General features: G+C 33.3%; 1 long non-coding RNA gene across 4 annotated transcripts; it reads right to left on the minus strand.

The window, feature by feature from the left end:
- Positions 1-2,111: 2,111 nt before the first annotated feature.
- LOC109121312 (uncharacterized) lies at positions 2,112-16,902 on the minus strand. 4 transcript variants are annotated; one of them, XR_011211898.1, is made up of 7 exons: positions 16,486-16,902; positions 13,913-16,347; positions 7,275-7,614; positions 4,155-5,361; positions 3,920-4,072; positions 2,930-3,646; positions 2,112-2,833 (listed from the first exon to the last, which is right to left on the minus strand). It is a non-coding gene; the product is annotated as an uncharacterized lncRNA (long non-coding RNA). The 4 variants fall into 4 exon arrangements; XR_011211900.1 differs by lacking the exon at positions 13,913-16,347 and having other exon boundaries at positions 16,486-16,737; XR_011211899.1 differs by lacking the exon at positions 13,913-16,347 and having other exon boundaries at positions 2,917-3,646; positions 7,275-7,619; positions 16,486-16,737.
- Positions 16,903-17,250: the final 348 nt, after the last annotated feature.

Genomic DNA, 17,250 nt, shown 5'->3' on the forward strand with positions numbered 1-17,250 from the left:
ACAAAGACTATCATCCCACTAGTTCATCATACAATAACCAATTAAATCCATATGATAGTTATATAACACTTTTGTAAATCATTGTTTCAAATGTTATGCCTTATGTTTATTTCTTAATTATTTTCTAAATCACTAAAATTTGGTCCAACTTTTCATTTTTCCATTCCTAAGTCGATCAATTCGTCAATTAGTCCTCCTAGATGTTTCATATGTGACAACATAAGCTAATTCTATTGGAAAAATTGCAACAGATACTGCAATCTGTGGCAACATATAACTTTAAACGTGTGAGTACTTTTAAAACTTGCCCAATGATAGGCAAAACCCATTTTGTTAAACAAAAACTAAAATTGGCCCAATGATAGTCAAAGCCCATTTCTAGAAGGATATATATAAATCAGGGATTTCATTTTCATTTCAAGAATAGGAATTCATTTTTTTCATCCTTGCCGCTTTATTTTTGGCGCTTTTTTGTCTCTCGCTCTCTCTTCAACACGAGGGAACCTCTCGCTGCGCATGTATGTAACGAGGGATATTATTTGATTCTCATCAGTCATAATGATATGATGTCAAATGCAATACTAAATCGAATTTGTGATGATTAAAATGATACCATGTTGGGTGTGAAATCTATTGCAAACATAGAGAATTACTTTCAATGCAAACTTCATGGTCAAAGGACAATCCAAGTCATAGATTTTGGGTTTGTCCGCGCTATCGTGTATGTTCATTTCTACAGTCTTGGAGACTTCAGATCTCAGATCTTTTTTTTAATTTGAATTTGTTTCTTTATGGTGTGTATTTTAGGAGAATGCATGTAACTTCTTTAGATGGAGTGATCGTGAAGATGTTGATATACGATCCAAGTTCATTATTATCAGATTGACGAACAAAATTAAGGAGTTGGAAACTGTTGATGGAAGTCATATTAAAAGAAATACCAAATGGGGGATGGAGGAGAAGAAAAAGACCAAATGTTGTGGCATGTGGAAGCTAATCTTGGTGTTGTCTTTTTTTTTCTTGTATTATTAAGCATTAGCAAGAATATTGTAGAAGATAGAAAATTCTTATGTAGTTGTGTACAACCATTAAAATTATCAAGTTGTGGAAATAAATAACATAGTTTTTGCACTCCTGATCAAATGTATGTTTGTTTTGACACTTTGAGGCCAATGTTCGACCATTTGAGACATATGTTGCAACATATGAGTCACATGTTGCTACGGATGTGTGATCGGTTGACACATATGGGCATCTGTAGCAACATTTGTGTCACATATCACCACAGACAGAATCATCTGTAGCAACAGATGACCATAAAGTGTTGCTATAGATGACCATTTAAGGCGTATGTTTGACCATTTGATGGATATGTAGCAAGAATGCGTCAATTGCTACAGATGACCATAAAATGTTGCTACAAATGGCCATTTAAGGAGAATGTTTGACCATTTGAGAGATATGTAGCAACAGATGCCTTAAAATTGTTGCTAGAGATGAACATAAAATGTAGCTACAAATGACCATAAAATGTTGCGAATGTTTGATAATTTGAGGGATATGTAGCAACAAATGCCTCAAATGCTACTACAGATGACCATAAAATGTAGCTACAGATGACCATAAAATGTTGCAAATGTTTGACCATTTGAGGTATATATAGCAATAGTTGCCTCAAATGTTGCTACAGATGACCATTTGAAGCGAATGTTTGACCATTTGAGGGAAATGTAATAACAGATGCCTCAAATGTTGCTATAGATGACCATAAAATATTGCTACACATGACCATTTAAGGCGAATGTTTGACCATTTGAGGGATATGTAGCAACATATGCCTCAAATGTTGCTACTGATGACCATAAAATATTGCTACAGATGACCATTTGAGGCTATTGTGTGACCATTTGAGGGACATGTTGCTATCGATGCATCAAATATTGCTATAGATGCTTCAAATGTTGCTACAGATGACCATTTCAGGCGTATGTTGTTACATATGAGACATGTGTTGTGACATATGCCTCAAATGTTGCTAGAGATGAGAACTATCCATATCACATACTATGTATGTATTTGCTCTAAATATAAGATGAAATAAAGCAACAGAATTGAAAAAATAAAATGTTTTCTTTAATTGCAAACACATTATATTTAAGGCTTTAAGCTTCGAGATATTATCCCATGAGCCCATACATATTGCATTTGTTCAAATAGTTTGTCACACAACAGGGTTTTGGGATGTTTAATCTCTGTCCTCCTAACCAAATGCTCAATGAATGCAAGAGAATATGACCCACACGCCGCTCCAGATTCATTTTTAACCATGGGATCCATTCGACCTGTAAATTCCCATGGTTCATTGAGAAACTTTTCTAGAAAATGTTCCATTATTCCACTCTGCTTCAACAATTTAGGCAGCAACTCGAAGACAAGTTGTATGTATGTCAAAAACTTGGCATGTTCCGTAAGCATCAATTGGCAGTCATAAACATTCATGCGACCCTCATGCAGGAGAATCTCGAGAGTCACAAAATGGGTACCATCCATGTTCATGACTGGCAAAATTCTTTTTGCATCAATCCAATCCATGCCTCCAGGATATGGCCTAATGACCCTGACATAGTCAATCATATCTTCATCTCATACAAACTCATCTACTAACTGTTTAATACTTCTGCCACCAATAGTTGTTGTCTCATCACGCAGTTCAATATTTTTTTTTTTGGAAGTTGGTATAGAAGTTGAGATCCAGGATTCTATCTCTGGGATCATAGTAATCTGAATATGTCTCATGCCTCTGATGCATGAGGTTAAGGATTTCATCAATATACTGAAATAAAAATAATATTAAAGGGTAAAGAAGAGTATTCATTAAAAAGATAAAAAAACGTGCATTATAAATTGAAGGATTACCCAGTCTTCTCACCAAACTTTTATGCTTTTCATATTCCTGAAATCTTCTCTTGTAAAAACATGCATGCCGTATTTTATTCGAATATCCTTTGCACTCGTCAGACTCAACACTTTAGTTCTTTCCGCTACAGTCACATGCATATAAATATTCAACTTTTGTACTCCTTCACTTCATCTTTTACGACCCTTGGAAATTCTCCAAACATCTTTTTCTTCTTCAAATTTTGTATTGCCTTGGCAAATGATTCTTTCCTCCTCTTGGCTTGTGGAGTATATGGATGCCGAACATTCTTTGATAGAATTCCCTTGACCCCCTCTTTTTTTTAAAATTCATTGACAACTTCACTCAATATTTGAAGATACATGATAAAATCTTCATTATGTTTCTTGCACTTCTCACAGAGAAATCCACAACATCTTCTACAAGAGGTAGCCCCTAGGTCTTGTCCAGCACCAACACCAACACCAGCACCAGCACCAGCACCAACACCAACACAAACGCCAGCAGCAATACCAACATCAGCACCAACACCAACACCAACACCATAAAAAAAACTAATTCATTAACAACTACATTAACAACTTTGTCTCTTTTGATGGTTGTTGGTCCAACCAACTCCATTTTAGCTCTATCCACAACATGATGAAAAATGGTTTCAAGCAACCCTAGAGAAATTAGATACCGCATTTACAATTCCTCTTCTGTTGGAATAATTCATGGATGCACAACCTAAAATTATAAAAATGAGCCATCAGTAAGAATATTTGGGTCATAAGTTTCCATAAAAATGTCATTTGTTGCTACAGGTGGGTGATATATTGCCAGTACATATCACATGTTTCCACAGATGAATCATCTGTAGCAATATTTATGTCACATGTTACTACATATGAATCATCTATAGTAATATTTGTATCACATGTCGCAATAGAAGAATCATCTGTAGCAACATAGGAGTCATCTATATCAACATAAGAGTGTAATATACTAATAATAACTTACTGCATCAAGAGGATGGTTAAAAAGATCTGGAATATGCCCATCTTTGATATTTTTTGTTCTTGATCTCAACCATCTCATTATCCTTGGAGATAATCTTTGTTCTTCTGCAATTACTTGATAGGTCAAATAAGGAATAACTTCAAATTTCCAAGCCTGTAAAAAAGGAAAACATGTCACTAATCAAATGTTGAATTACTTAATATAATATAAAAATATTAAGAAAATTTAGTTTTACCATGAAAGACCATGAAAAGCCAAACAAGTTACCGGTCTTTTCTCCTAAAGGTTCCAACAAATATTTGAGAGTTTAATTCAAAACTATCATGACCCCAAGGTAGTTGCTGAAAGCCTCAATATCCTGATAGAAAGTCACCCATTTTAACTGTATGTTGTTGTAGAGATCTTTCAGCAAAAGTATATTATGTGTAAACCAAAGTAAGAACAATGTCTCATTGTGCTTCCTTGGTGTATCCTCGTGTTCCAAAAAATTTACTAAGTCAGAATTTTTTAATCTTTTGCCAACAAGGGACATCAGGTTTTGCTCCTCAGTTTGCAGTGACTGTTGTCCTGCTTCTACTACTTCTTTCTTTCTTTTCCGTGGTTCTTTTTTAACAATGCATTCAGGGACGGGCTCAAGAGGAGGATGACCTTTTAACCCTGTAAATATGGAAAACTCTCTTTTGCCAAATAAAACTGGCATTCCACAATAATTAATCACAATCTCATCCTTCTTTTTGGGATTTTCAAAAATGAACCTTCTTTTTAGAAGTTCATACACAATGGTCATTTGAAAACATGGAGTTGTATCGATGGGTAAATCAAGAAAAAGACCGAAACAACTATTTCTCAAAAAATCTTTCAAATGATTTCTCTTGAGGATATCCCTGAATTTGATGAAAGGTTTTACCAGGACTGACCTAATAATGCTATCACCATTAACATTAGGCTGCAGATGCACAACGAAAGTGTCTACATTGATGATTTTATTTCCATCATCACCAGTAGCATTGAAACCTTCATGAAGTTCTTGTTCTTCTTCAACTTCATTTATTTTTTGTTCTTGTGCCTCAACTATTTCTTTATGAACTACTTCTATAATTTCCTCTTTTTCTTTCTCGACTTCATTTATTTTTTCTTCTTGTGGCTCAGCTACTTGAGAATCCCCAACTACTTCTCTATTAAATACTTATATAGCTTTCCGTTGTTCTTCCTCAACTTCTTTTTGTTTTTCCTCTTCTTCCTCCACTACTTCTCTTTCTTCATATTTTTTTTGAGAAAATTCTACTTCTACTTGAGAAGAAGAAACTGCTTCAGATGCAAGATCTTCTAAAGAGTGGTATTTTCATTCCTCTTCCTATCAGTTTTAGACCTAGCCTTCTTCTTGATCTTTGTTGTGTCAGATGTATCAACTTTTCTTTTGACAGGAGCCGTTATATTTGTATCTGAAACCACAAAAATAAAATATTTGAATGCCACACATGAGCTACAAACGAATAAACAAACCACAAGATCCTTCCTAAACAAACCACAATGTACTACAATGAAGTTTTTTGAAATCAAAAAATATTTCAAAATATAACAACTACATAATCAGCCAAAAAAGTGACAAAACCACTCAAAACAGGGCAGACAAGTAAGCTGATAAGCATATGCATTTCAAACAGTAATTAAATATTACCTGAGAAGGTGTATCAACAATAAACTAGAAATGATGAGGACAACAACGCCTGCCGTAGAAGAGGATCGCAACAAATTACCACTAATATTTTAGAAAATATTGCTAGAACAATGATTTGTGAAGGAAGAAATAATGGAAGAGAAAAGAAAATTGAAATTAGTAAAAATAAATAAAATTTGAAATATGAAACGACTTTTATTGAAGAGAGGAGAGAGGAGAGAGAGAGAGAGAAGACAGGAGGGAAAATGAAAATGGAAACTGAAGTCGTTTTATTTTTTTTAAATTATGACAATTCAAATTGTGACATATGTTGTCACATATATACTTTTTGTTGGGGTACATATGTTATATATATAGTATAATGTTGTCACATATTTCATTTTTGTGACATATCTTACCACATATCTCTTTTCTGTATTATATGTTGCCACATGACCCCTTTCTGTTGGTACACATGCAGACAAACGATGATTAATATTATCAGTTAAAAATTGAAATTACTTTTATAGTAGAGAGGAGAGAGGAAAAATTAAGGGACAATTATATTAAATCCGTTTAATTTTTTTAATTTTGACAATTCAAACAGTGACATATGTTGCCACATATATCCTTTTTGTGACATATCTTACCACATATCACTTTTTTGTGAAATATGTTTCCACATGTATCCTTTGTGTTTGTACACATCCAGATAATTATATTAATTTTTCACCAATTGTTTTATACAACTTATCAACAAAAAGGTAATTCACAATAATATAAATAACCACCTATCTAATCAATGGTGGTAACTGCAACATTTTCATCAATCTTTGCCTTTTTAGGTATATGCCTCTGTGGGTCTTCATTGTCATAAACATATCCATTCTAAGCCTTTAAAATTGTATAATTCCATAAGAGTGAAGCATATCTCATGCGAAGGGTGTCAACATTAATTCCACAAGATGGTACTTCTAATCCATCACTCAAAAACTAAGCATATGCAGGCAACAAAAAGTCCACAATCTCTGCATGGTATATCATCAATCAAAAAATATAATAACATCACATTATTTTAATAGTCATAACATAAAAAAATAATGTGATACTTACAGACTACTGCTTTCTTGTTGGGAAATACTAGTAACATGTCTGATTTCGAATGAGTGAGATTTGTTCTTTCCTTGATAACATTCAAGAACTGGCCAGTTGGTTTGCTATTTTTGCTAAAACAATTCACTTAACTCAAGGTACTTTGGCAACATTGTAGACAACTTTTGAAGCTCGGAGGACAATTTTCTATTAGACCTAGATGAGGACATGCAATCATACACTTTTATGCACCGTTCCTTCTATGCAATGATTGCTAAGACCCAATGGAATTCCCCATTATTATTTACGGGGACATAAACATCATCTGTCAAGTGCCAAGGCAGTCCACAAGGTATAGCAAACCCTTTCATTATGCTAACGATTTTATCCTCATATTCACTAGCATTGTCAATGTATATTGTGAAAAACAACTAGCGGTTGTATATCGATATTTAGAATGACTATGTTGTTGTTTCGACTTCTTACGCAAATAGTAAAAAATGACATCCACATACTGCACAGATGCATCAAACAAGTGTATCTCTGTATAAATTTATTTGCATATATTCATGCATTAACCAAACATAAAAGTGGGCAAGGATTTACCTCATCAGTCCAACACTTATTGGGTTGAGACATTACGTAGAACGAGTCCTTATTCTTTGGAAATACACCTACAAAATCAAGTTGGGCAAAATTAAGTTTTGAGTAATTGGATAAGTAGTGATCGTCCTTTTCTCTTCTGCAATTGTGTAATCATTGTAAATAATTATTCTTATCCTTTTCCTTCTCGTGCTCCTTCTCCTTCTTCTTATCCTTCTTCTTCTGCTTCTGCTTCTTCTTCCCGTCCTTTTCCTTCTTTTCTTTCTCATCCTTTTACTTCTTCTTCTTCTCCTTGTTCTCACTAATTGTAGAAAGTGTTTGGGAAATAGATTCTTGCAACCTTCTACACTTCAATATCAGTGAATTTTTTAATACGACTAATAGAATAATTATGTTGCTTCTCACATTCTTCACATAGACAAAAAGAGCATTTGATGTTAGAAGAGGATGCAAGACCAATAAAAGATTGATTTGTTGTCATGGATGAAGCTTCTTGTATCATTTCATATACAAGGCAAATTAAAAACATTGAGACTTTTCAATTCATTATAAATAATGTTAACATTATATTGCCATAGATGGATAGTCTATTGCTATAAATTAACATTATGTTGCCACAGATGGATAGTATGTTGCTATAAATTATCATTATGTTGCCATATATGTATCTACTTTTGTCACACATGAAATTTGTGTTGCCACAGATGAATCATATGTTGACATATATGAATCTTATATTGCCATAGATGAATTTTATGTTGCCACAGATGAATCCTACATTGCCACAGATGAATCTTATGTTGCCACAGATGAATCCTAAGTTGCCACAGATGATTCTTATATTGACACACATGAATCCTAAGTTGCCACAAATGAATCTTATGTTGCCACAAATGACCATTTTGTTTCCCTAACGCATAAGTGAGATATATGTTGGAATATATGTTGGAACTGAACAATACTATATTTCTAAAATCATATCAACAAAATGGCCACAAAAAGAACAACAAAAGAAACAAAAAATGACTTTTTCACTGAATGTTAACAATACATATGCATTTTTACATCTATGGAACGTTTTATTGTTCATTAATCAAAGAAAAAAACTTCAAAAATTGTAAAATATTTCAAAAAAATAACTTACCCATTTCTAGTCGAACACGATTTCAGTTCAGAATAGATGTGAGAGTAAAGATTGGAGAGGAGGAGGAAAATAATGGAGATAGAGATAGTCTATCGGAGAGGAAGATAATGGATGAGAGATAGACGGATTTCCGAATTTCTAAGGAAAAAGAAGAACAATCCCCCAAGAGGAAGAGAGAAGAGAGAGGAAGAAGAAAATGAAAAGATTCTTGATTCTTTTTTTTTTGAAATAATTTGGATTGAATTATAGAAGTGTGCTTTTTTATATTTTATAAAAGATAAAAAAATTTTGGAAATATTAATTTGGTCCCATATTTACTTAATTATATTTTAAAAAGGATTTGATCAGCTCTTGGTAAATATGTCACAAAAACCAAAACAGACTTATTAGATGCCTTTCCCTTAAATTTCTCCAAAAAACCATACAAGAGAAATACGTATAGAATCCACGAGCATACGCGTACATCACTTCAGTCGTCTTCCCAAATTGTCTCTTTCGTTTAATAAATTATCCGTTACAAGTTTCGTGCTGGCAGCCATATCTTATGGAATTCAAATTTTGAATTTTGCTTCGTATCAAATGTCTGTTGGGAATCCGTTATCCTCAAGAAAGGAATTAAAATTTTAAATTTCCATTCATCCTCAATTCATTCCCCTCTTTCTTCTTCGGTTGGAACACGCAGAAGTAGCATACAGAGAAACGCTTAAGGGTTATCATTATTGAAGTATACACTAAAAATTTAGAGTATGGATTTTCGTTTATTTGATGTTCACCGAAGTCTCACCGTTGCTAGCTCGTTCGTTCCAATCAAAGGTAATTTCTGCCCTATGTAACACTCTCACCTCATCTATCACTATCATTCTTTATTCTTTTCGAATCATGTGTGTTGCTTTGTTATTATCTGGAAATGTTTGTTGGGCCTTATTACAGTTTGAATTAATCTGGTACTTTTTATCTTCTTTGCTTCAATTAGTTATAAAGTTTTTTTAGTTGTGAATGTATCTGCGATATCCTTTGATTTCTTCACTATTCATTCTCACTTTTGTCAAAGGGGCGTAATTGTAAGCATAAATCTTTGGCTATTCCTTTTTGTTTCAAGTCATATATATGTGTCTAATTTCTGTTCTTGAGTGGCTGGATTTTGTTCTGGTTTATTTGAAGTTCCAACTCATGATTTAAGATCAATACTAGCTTTGTATTTCAGATGTTTCAGATTTCCTGTTCATTATTTGCTTCAAAGTTCAATAGATTCATTTCCAGCATCCTCCAACCTCTTTATATTTCTGTCTTGTTTTGGTTTGGATGGAATTCCATTATATATTTGCTTCTTGGAACTGGAAAGGTGTTGGGATTCTTTGTTTTATAATGCTAGTAATTCGTAATATACTCATTATATAGTACATTTAGTAGCCTATTTTCTTATACAGATTTATTCTTCTAATGAACTTGTTTGGAACAATAGTTTGAGTGCTCAATACTTTGTTTGTTAGCATGATTTGAGTTATTAACATCCAATTCAAAGTTTGAATTTCCACCTCAAATCAGCCCTCATTTCATTCCTCTCTTTCTTCTTCTTCTTCTTCGGTTGAAAAAATAGAGATGGGAGAACACACAGAATCAGCATACAGAGAGAGATTTTAAAAAAATAAGTAACAGAGAAACGCCTAAGGGTTAGCATTCTTCAAGTATACACTAAACATTCGGAGTCTGGATTCGAAGTCTTCCTTCTCATTTGTTTGATGTCCACCAGAGTCTGTCGGAGTCTCACCATTGCTAGCTCGTTTGTTCCAGTCAGAGGTAACTTTCGTCCGCCCTATGTAACACTCTCACCTCATCTATCATTCTTTATTTTCCTATCATCTGGAATAGTTTGTTTGTTGGACTTCCAATATTATCCTGTGTTGTATTTTCTGCTAGATTTCATGGGTTTCAAGATAATGTTCAATTCGAATTTTCTTGTGATATGTTGCTGCTATCTGTTGCTGATTCTTATTTCTATGTTTAAGCTTATTTGATCCTTTTTCTTCTCTAGTCTTTTACTACTCCCTCCGTTTTAAAAAGAATGTCTCTATTTCCTTTTTAGTTTGTTGAAAAAAGAATGTCCCTTTCCGTTTTTTTGCAATATTTTAACTTTAAGTTTCCACTTGGCATGTTTAAAATCACAAGATTAAAAAGCATTTTGGTACATTTGACATAACTTTTAATTTAGAACCGCAAGATTAAAAAGTTTTCTTTCTTTTCTTTAACTCCGTTCCAAGTCAAACTAGGTCATTCTTTTTTAAATGGAGGAAGTACGAATTAGTACAAGTGTAGAATTTTCGTTGTAGAGTTTAGTCCATTTCTAGCTCTAGTCTTCTTTCAGTTTTTTTTTTCTGATGGTTCTTCATCAGGTTTTGCACTCATGAATTTAGATAATGTTCAAAGTGGCAATTAGTGCCATGTCCTTTCTTTCTAGTTGTTGTTGTTTCATTAGCCTGATCCAGGTTTCTTGTAAGATGCAACACTTTATTACATCCTTAAATTGGTCATGATTTTGGTTAAGTATGCGGTAGCTATAGTGTTGTATTTTTTTTGGTAAAAACTGTAAATTACCATTAACCAACCAAGAACATTACACCATAATTTCACATGTCATCTTAGCCACCTTCTAGGAAGAGTACTAAGACGCATAGTTTCCAACTAAAACAAAAAGAAAAACAAGCACTAAGTAACTTGGTTATCAACCTTTGACTTTACAAACACTATATCAATATTCATCGATGATCCTCTATAAATCTTCAAGTTCCTTGCATTCCATGTATGATATTACTTCTCCCCAAATAGCTGTGATCACTTCCTTTTGAAACTGCTTGCAATTCTTCCTCTTTAATCCTTCCAACACTTCCTTAAGTTCACCCTTACGTATGGTTATTCCTACCCACTGTAGGATGCCGAGTGCATTCTGCCAAGATGTGTAACTAAGTCTCCAGAGATTGACTTGCACAGACACAACATGTAGTATCTCAATGGAATAGTGAGATGCTTTAATCTTTCTTTTGTAAGTAGTCTCCCTTGTACAACCAACCATACATTAAATCGATGTTTTGGCTGTGAAAGTGCAGTCCAGATGAGTTTCGTAATATTTAGTTTGCTTTGCTGTCCCAATATAGCATTATAGCTCCCTGTTATATGATATTGGCTGTTGTGAGTTAACTGGTATCTCCCTTGCGTCTACCAGCCCTTCATCATTTCCTTCAGAGCATTCATCTTATTTCAATACCAACTACAGTCTTACGGTTTTGATGAGCCCAAATATTTGTATTTGTTTTCATATATACACCAATAACTCCATTACCAACATGCTTCAACCTTTTCGTATTTCCGTCTTGTTTATGTTTGGATAGTATTCTATTATTTATTTGTTTCTTGGAACTTGAAAGCTGTTGGGATTCTTTGGATTATAATGCTAGTCATTCATAATAATCATCGTATAGTACATTTAAGTAGCCTATTTGCTTATACTATTAGGGGTTGTTTGGTCACTTGTTATGGCTAGTTATGCAGATAGTAGCTATGCAGAGTTTAGTTATGTAAGTATTAGTTATGCAAGGTTTAGTTATGCAGGTATTAGTTATGCAGGGTTCAATTATGTAGGTATTATTGAATATTAAACTTGTTGTAAATTATTAATATATATTATTTACAAAATAATAATACATGCTAATAAAACGTGAAATATATTGAATAATATATAATGCTAATATTTGATTCACATATGTACTGTTAAAAAATATACAATCAATTTCTAATATTAAAAAAATTATTATATTTACATAAATCAATCAAAATGGTAAGTATATAAAAAGAAATGAAAATAATCTATGTATAATAAGAAACAAAAACAACACATATTGGTAGGAAACAATAAAACCAATTAAAAAAAACTAAAAGAAATAAAAATGGTCTAAATATGAAAAAGAAATAAAAACAACAAACTTATATATAGGAAAACAATAAAGTTTCTAATTAAAAACAATAAAATAAGTTAATAGGGTAAATATGTAATTTATCAGTTTAATACATGTATAACTAATATCTACATAACTTATGCCACCTTCTACCTGCATAACTTTATAATAGATTCCCTCATAATTTATGTTGGTATTAATTATGTAGGACTACAAAAATGCGACAAATAATGGTATAAATTATGTTGACTTTTCTACCTAAACAAAAATTTCTACCAAACATAGTATAACTTAATACATTATTTTATACGTGAATAAAATGCAAGTTATACCGTAACTAAACGACCCCTTAGGATTTATTCTTTTGAGTAACTTGTTTGGAACAGTAGCTTGAGTGCCCAATACCTTGTTTGTTTGCCTGATTTGGGTTATTAGCATCCTTGTGAATTTGTATGCCTTTATTTAAATCAGCCCTCAATTCTTTCCCCTCTTTAAAAAAGGCTCTTTCTTCTTCATTGTTGGAATTTGGAAAAATAGAGATGGGAGAACACACTTCATATATAAAGGGAAAAAATCAGCATACCGAGTGATTTTACAAAAGAGAAAGAAGAAGTTGCAGAGAAATGCTTAAGGGTTAGCTTACTTGAAGTATACACTAAACATTTGGAGTCTGGATTCATAGGCTTCATCCTCTTTTGTTTGATGCCCACAGAGTCTGTCGGAGTTTCACTTCAATTCACCATTGCTAGCTCGTTTGTTCCAGTTAGAGGTAACTTCCGCCCTATGTAATACTCTCACCTCATCTGTCATTTATTTTTGAATTGTGTGTTGCTTTATTATTATCTAGAAATGTTTGTTGGGCCTTATACAGTTCGAATATTGCCACGTGTTGTATTTTCTACTCGATTTCATGGGTTTCAAGATAATGTGGATTTTGTCGTGATATGTAGCTTCTATCTGTTTAGTGTTGTTGATTCTTTGCTTCTTTGTTTAAGCTTATTTGATCCTTTTTCTAGCGTGAAATCGCCAATTGAGCCTCAGAGTTTTGGGACTTTTCCCTAGTAGGGGATCCATAGATTTGGTTGAGGGAGATTCCAAAATTTTAGTGTGGGGAGTGAAAGATACACCAGTTTCCTAACCTTGGATTGGACGGAGAAGTGTCCATGGGAAGAGTTGAGAAATTGAGGAGCTAGGGTTTTCAATTTCTGGGAGAGAAAAGTTTTGATGGACATGAGGTATTAGACATTTTTCAAGAAGAGAGAAAAGAGCAACAAAAGAGGAGAAGGGGAATTTGGATAATAAAAAAGATTTAATTTGTTTGGTTACCATAATATTTGAAGAAAAATGACTTATTTATGTGTGGTATGAGGTCCCTAAAAAAAGGTGACCTATACCATTGATAAAATATAGTGTAGTGAAGTGATACTAATCTTGAAAAAGGACCAAGTCCCTTGCTATAGAAAGCCCTTGGAATTCCATTACTATAAACTTATAGTGATGTACAAGAAATAAATTCACATACAACAAGCAATAAAAAAAAGTGCAAATACCTGCCCTCCTTAGCATAGTCAAAGTGGAGATTGCTTGAAAATTTGTTGTGAAGTTAGTTTAGCTTGTGCATCCTAGGCTTAGTATGTTCTTGATAGAGTGTTCCTTGCTTAGTGCCTTGGTGAAGATGTCAGCCACTTGGTCCTTCATTTTACAGAATGTCATTACCACATTTTCTTTGTCAAAATTGTCTCTAAGGAAATGATGTCTCACATCAGCGTGCTTGGTCCTCTAGTGATGAACAAGATTCTTTGACATGTTCATTGCACTTGTTTTATCACACATAAGAGGAATAGTATCTGTAAAGACACCAAAGTCTTCAAATTGTTGCTCAATCCACAAGAGTTGAGCACAACATGAAGCACCAATCACATGCTCAACTTCTGTAGCGAACAAGGCTACTAAATTTTGCTTTTTCATTCCCCATAAGCTCAGTGATGTCCCCGCAAAATGTTCCATGCCTGAGGTGCTTTTCTTGCCAACAAGAAAAACCACATAATCAACATCAACATATCCAATTAAATCCAAAGAATTCCTAGAAGGATAAAATAGGACTAGGTCCTAAGTTCCGTTCAAGTATCTTAGGATTCCCTTTATTGCCTTCAAGAGTTGCTTGAAACCTAGCACACATCCCCCACACTAAATACTATATTTGGACAAAACATCATAATAACATAACTCAAGACTTTGGAGTTAATCAAACAACTCTCTTCCACTCAATAAGGCTATGCATATCATCCAACACTAGTTCTTTCAATGATAGGAATACTTGGATATTGCCATCATTGTTTCTGATCCATTATCATTAATCTCAACATAGTAAAATCCAGTTTTGATGCATTTCAATTCAGGGAATCATATCAGCTAAAGATGTCAAAGGAACTTCAGTTGTCCAAGCGATGAAATTTCTTTGCACCTCTTGCAACCATTTAATTTACCCTCGACCAAATTTGGTAGCAAGTGATCACCAAACCATGAAGTAAAACTAGTCCCCAAATAGTTCTCCATTTCTATGTTTTCAAGTTAGGATGTGGTTGAAGAACATCCAACAAATGCTCATCATTGATCTCACAACATTCTGATTATACACCAGCTCGTAGATATTTGGTTTCTCATGTAAATATGCTTTCGATCCTCTTCTTCATTTACAAATAATTGGAGATGCTTGATCATTAATTCACCTCTATGTTTTTCAAATGACCTAATTCTTGTATTTGACTACCTTTCTCTAAACCTACGTAGAAAACCGATAGTGTCTGAAGTATTGTCATATGCCCCTTATTTAGTGGTATCTCAAACTGATCAATAGATCTTGATCCCCAAAATGCTAAACAAAACTTTGATTTTTAATGATAATTGCAATATATGTTTTGCAAAATTATCATATTTTTCATTTCTTCTGGAAGCCTCCTGAGTGAAACAACTATTGATTGTAAATGCTTGCATTGTAGATCTTGGAAAATGATTTGTGCAAGACTTCGATCATGGGGTCGGAAAGATCAACGATATCTCAAGTATATTAGCTTGCTAATTTTTGCTGACAACACCTCAATTCCTGAACTGAATAAATTTATAACTCTCAAGAACTTAAAGCTCAATTGCATATCTTCAGATACATAATTGCTTCTCCAGAACAGTGTGCACAAATGTTCTGGCTCATTTAACTTTTCTATTCGATCCCTCTTGGTGAGTCACATCCAAAGTATCAAACTTGAGAAAGTTTTTCTCTTCCAATACTTTTAGGATCAAATACTTTAGATTATAAGATACCTCTAGCCAAATCATGCACAAGATCGTGTATCTTATAGTGTGTTACATTCTTGTGCTCATCTAGCTATTATTTTGCAGCAAGGAATTTTGCAATAAAAGTTGAAAAACTCTTCTGCCATCCAGAATTCGACGGGTTTTCATCACAGTGATCTTCCAAATATATGTTATATATAGTTGCAGCAAGGAATTTTCCAAACGTCTTCTATCACAGTGGTCTCTTGACATGGGAGAGAAAACCTTCTGCCATCCAGAATTGGATTAGTTGGTCCTTTTTAAACACAAAATCTCTTGGGAAAATGGCATATTAAGTGAAACACTTTTTCAGATGTGGAGATGGTAGATAATCATAGCTGAGTTTTACAATTTTCTTTAAGCTATTTTACCAGTTATTATATTGACCTGCAACAAGGGAGTTTTCGTCACGAATTTCCTACCATTCATGTTTTTCCTTGTTGCGTAAGAGGCCTCCCAATAAACTTTCAGCCAATGGTGGACCTTGACACATTTCAACAATATTCTTCTCCATGCTCACTACTTCCTCTGGAACTTCACCATCAACAAATGCTCTTTTTTTAAAATGGACCAACAATGATCTTGTCAATCTTCCCAACATATGAATATCTACTGCTACTACGGATGCCACCCTCTTCATACTAGTGTTGGAAAACTATATTCACAACGGAAGCATACCATAATCATACAACTTATTATTCAGCATGAATAATAGACAATACATTGTTTATGCTAGAACAAGTATAATACGTTACAGCATATAAACTTCTCTGAAATTTAATTGAAGAATTACCTCTTGAAGCGTGAGAAAATACCTTCAAGTTAATCCACAAGATAGTCGACAAGCAAGAACCTTCAAGAAAATCCACAAGCTAGTCCACGAACTATACCACAATTCTGCGGTCTTCCAGTGATCCCAAGTTCACTTATAAACTCTCTCAATACTTGGGTGGACAAATATTTTATGGAAAAATTATATTCTTTCAAGTGTTAGAAGAATTTTTACTTATAGAGATTTATTCCTATTCCAAGGAGAAGGAATACTATCGATTTCCCTAGAATATAAAAATATATGTACATCTCCTTTTCTTAGAATAGAAAAGTCATGTCGTTCTTCCTTTCCTTAGAATAGAAAAAGTGATATACTTCTCTCTTGCCTTAGAATAAAGAAAGAGAAATACTTCTCTCTTTCCTTCGAATAGAGAAAGACAAAACTTCTCCCATTTCCCATAGAATATATTTTGAGTTCTAGTTAACTATGGGCACAAAAAGAACCACATAATTAATTATTGAGGGTTCCTATTATAGAAATAATTCCAAATAATTAATTTGAATTATTATTACCGTAATAAATTAAAAATTATTCCACTAAAAATTTGTAATTGCACTCTTCTATTTATATTTTAATTCCCATTAAACACATATAAATTCCCATGTTAAGATTAGGCACTAATCAATAAATTAAATTACTGATGAAATTAAACCACTATATGATCTATTAAAATTGAATAATTAATTATTTTATAATTAATACTATATCTAAACACATGGTTAATAA

This window comes from Solanum lycopersicum, chromosome 10 (assembly GCF_036512215.1).
Source record: "Solanum lycopersicum chromosome 10, SLM_r2.1".
NCBI lineage: Eukaryota > Viridiplantae > Streptophyta > Magnoliopsida > Solanales > Solanaceae > Solanum > Solanum lycopersicum.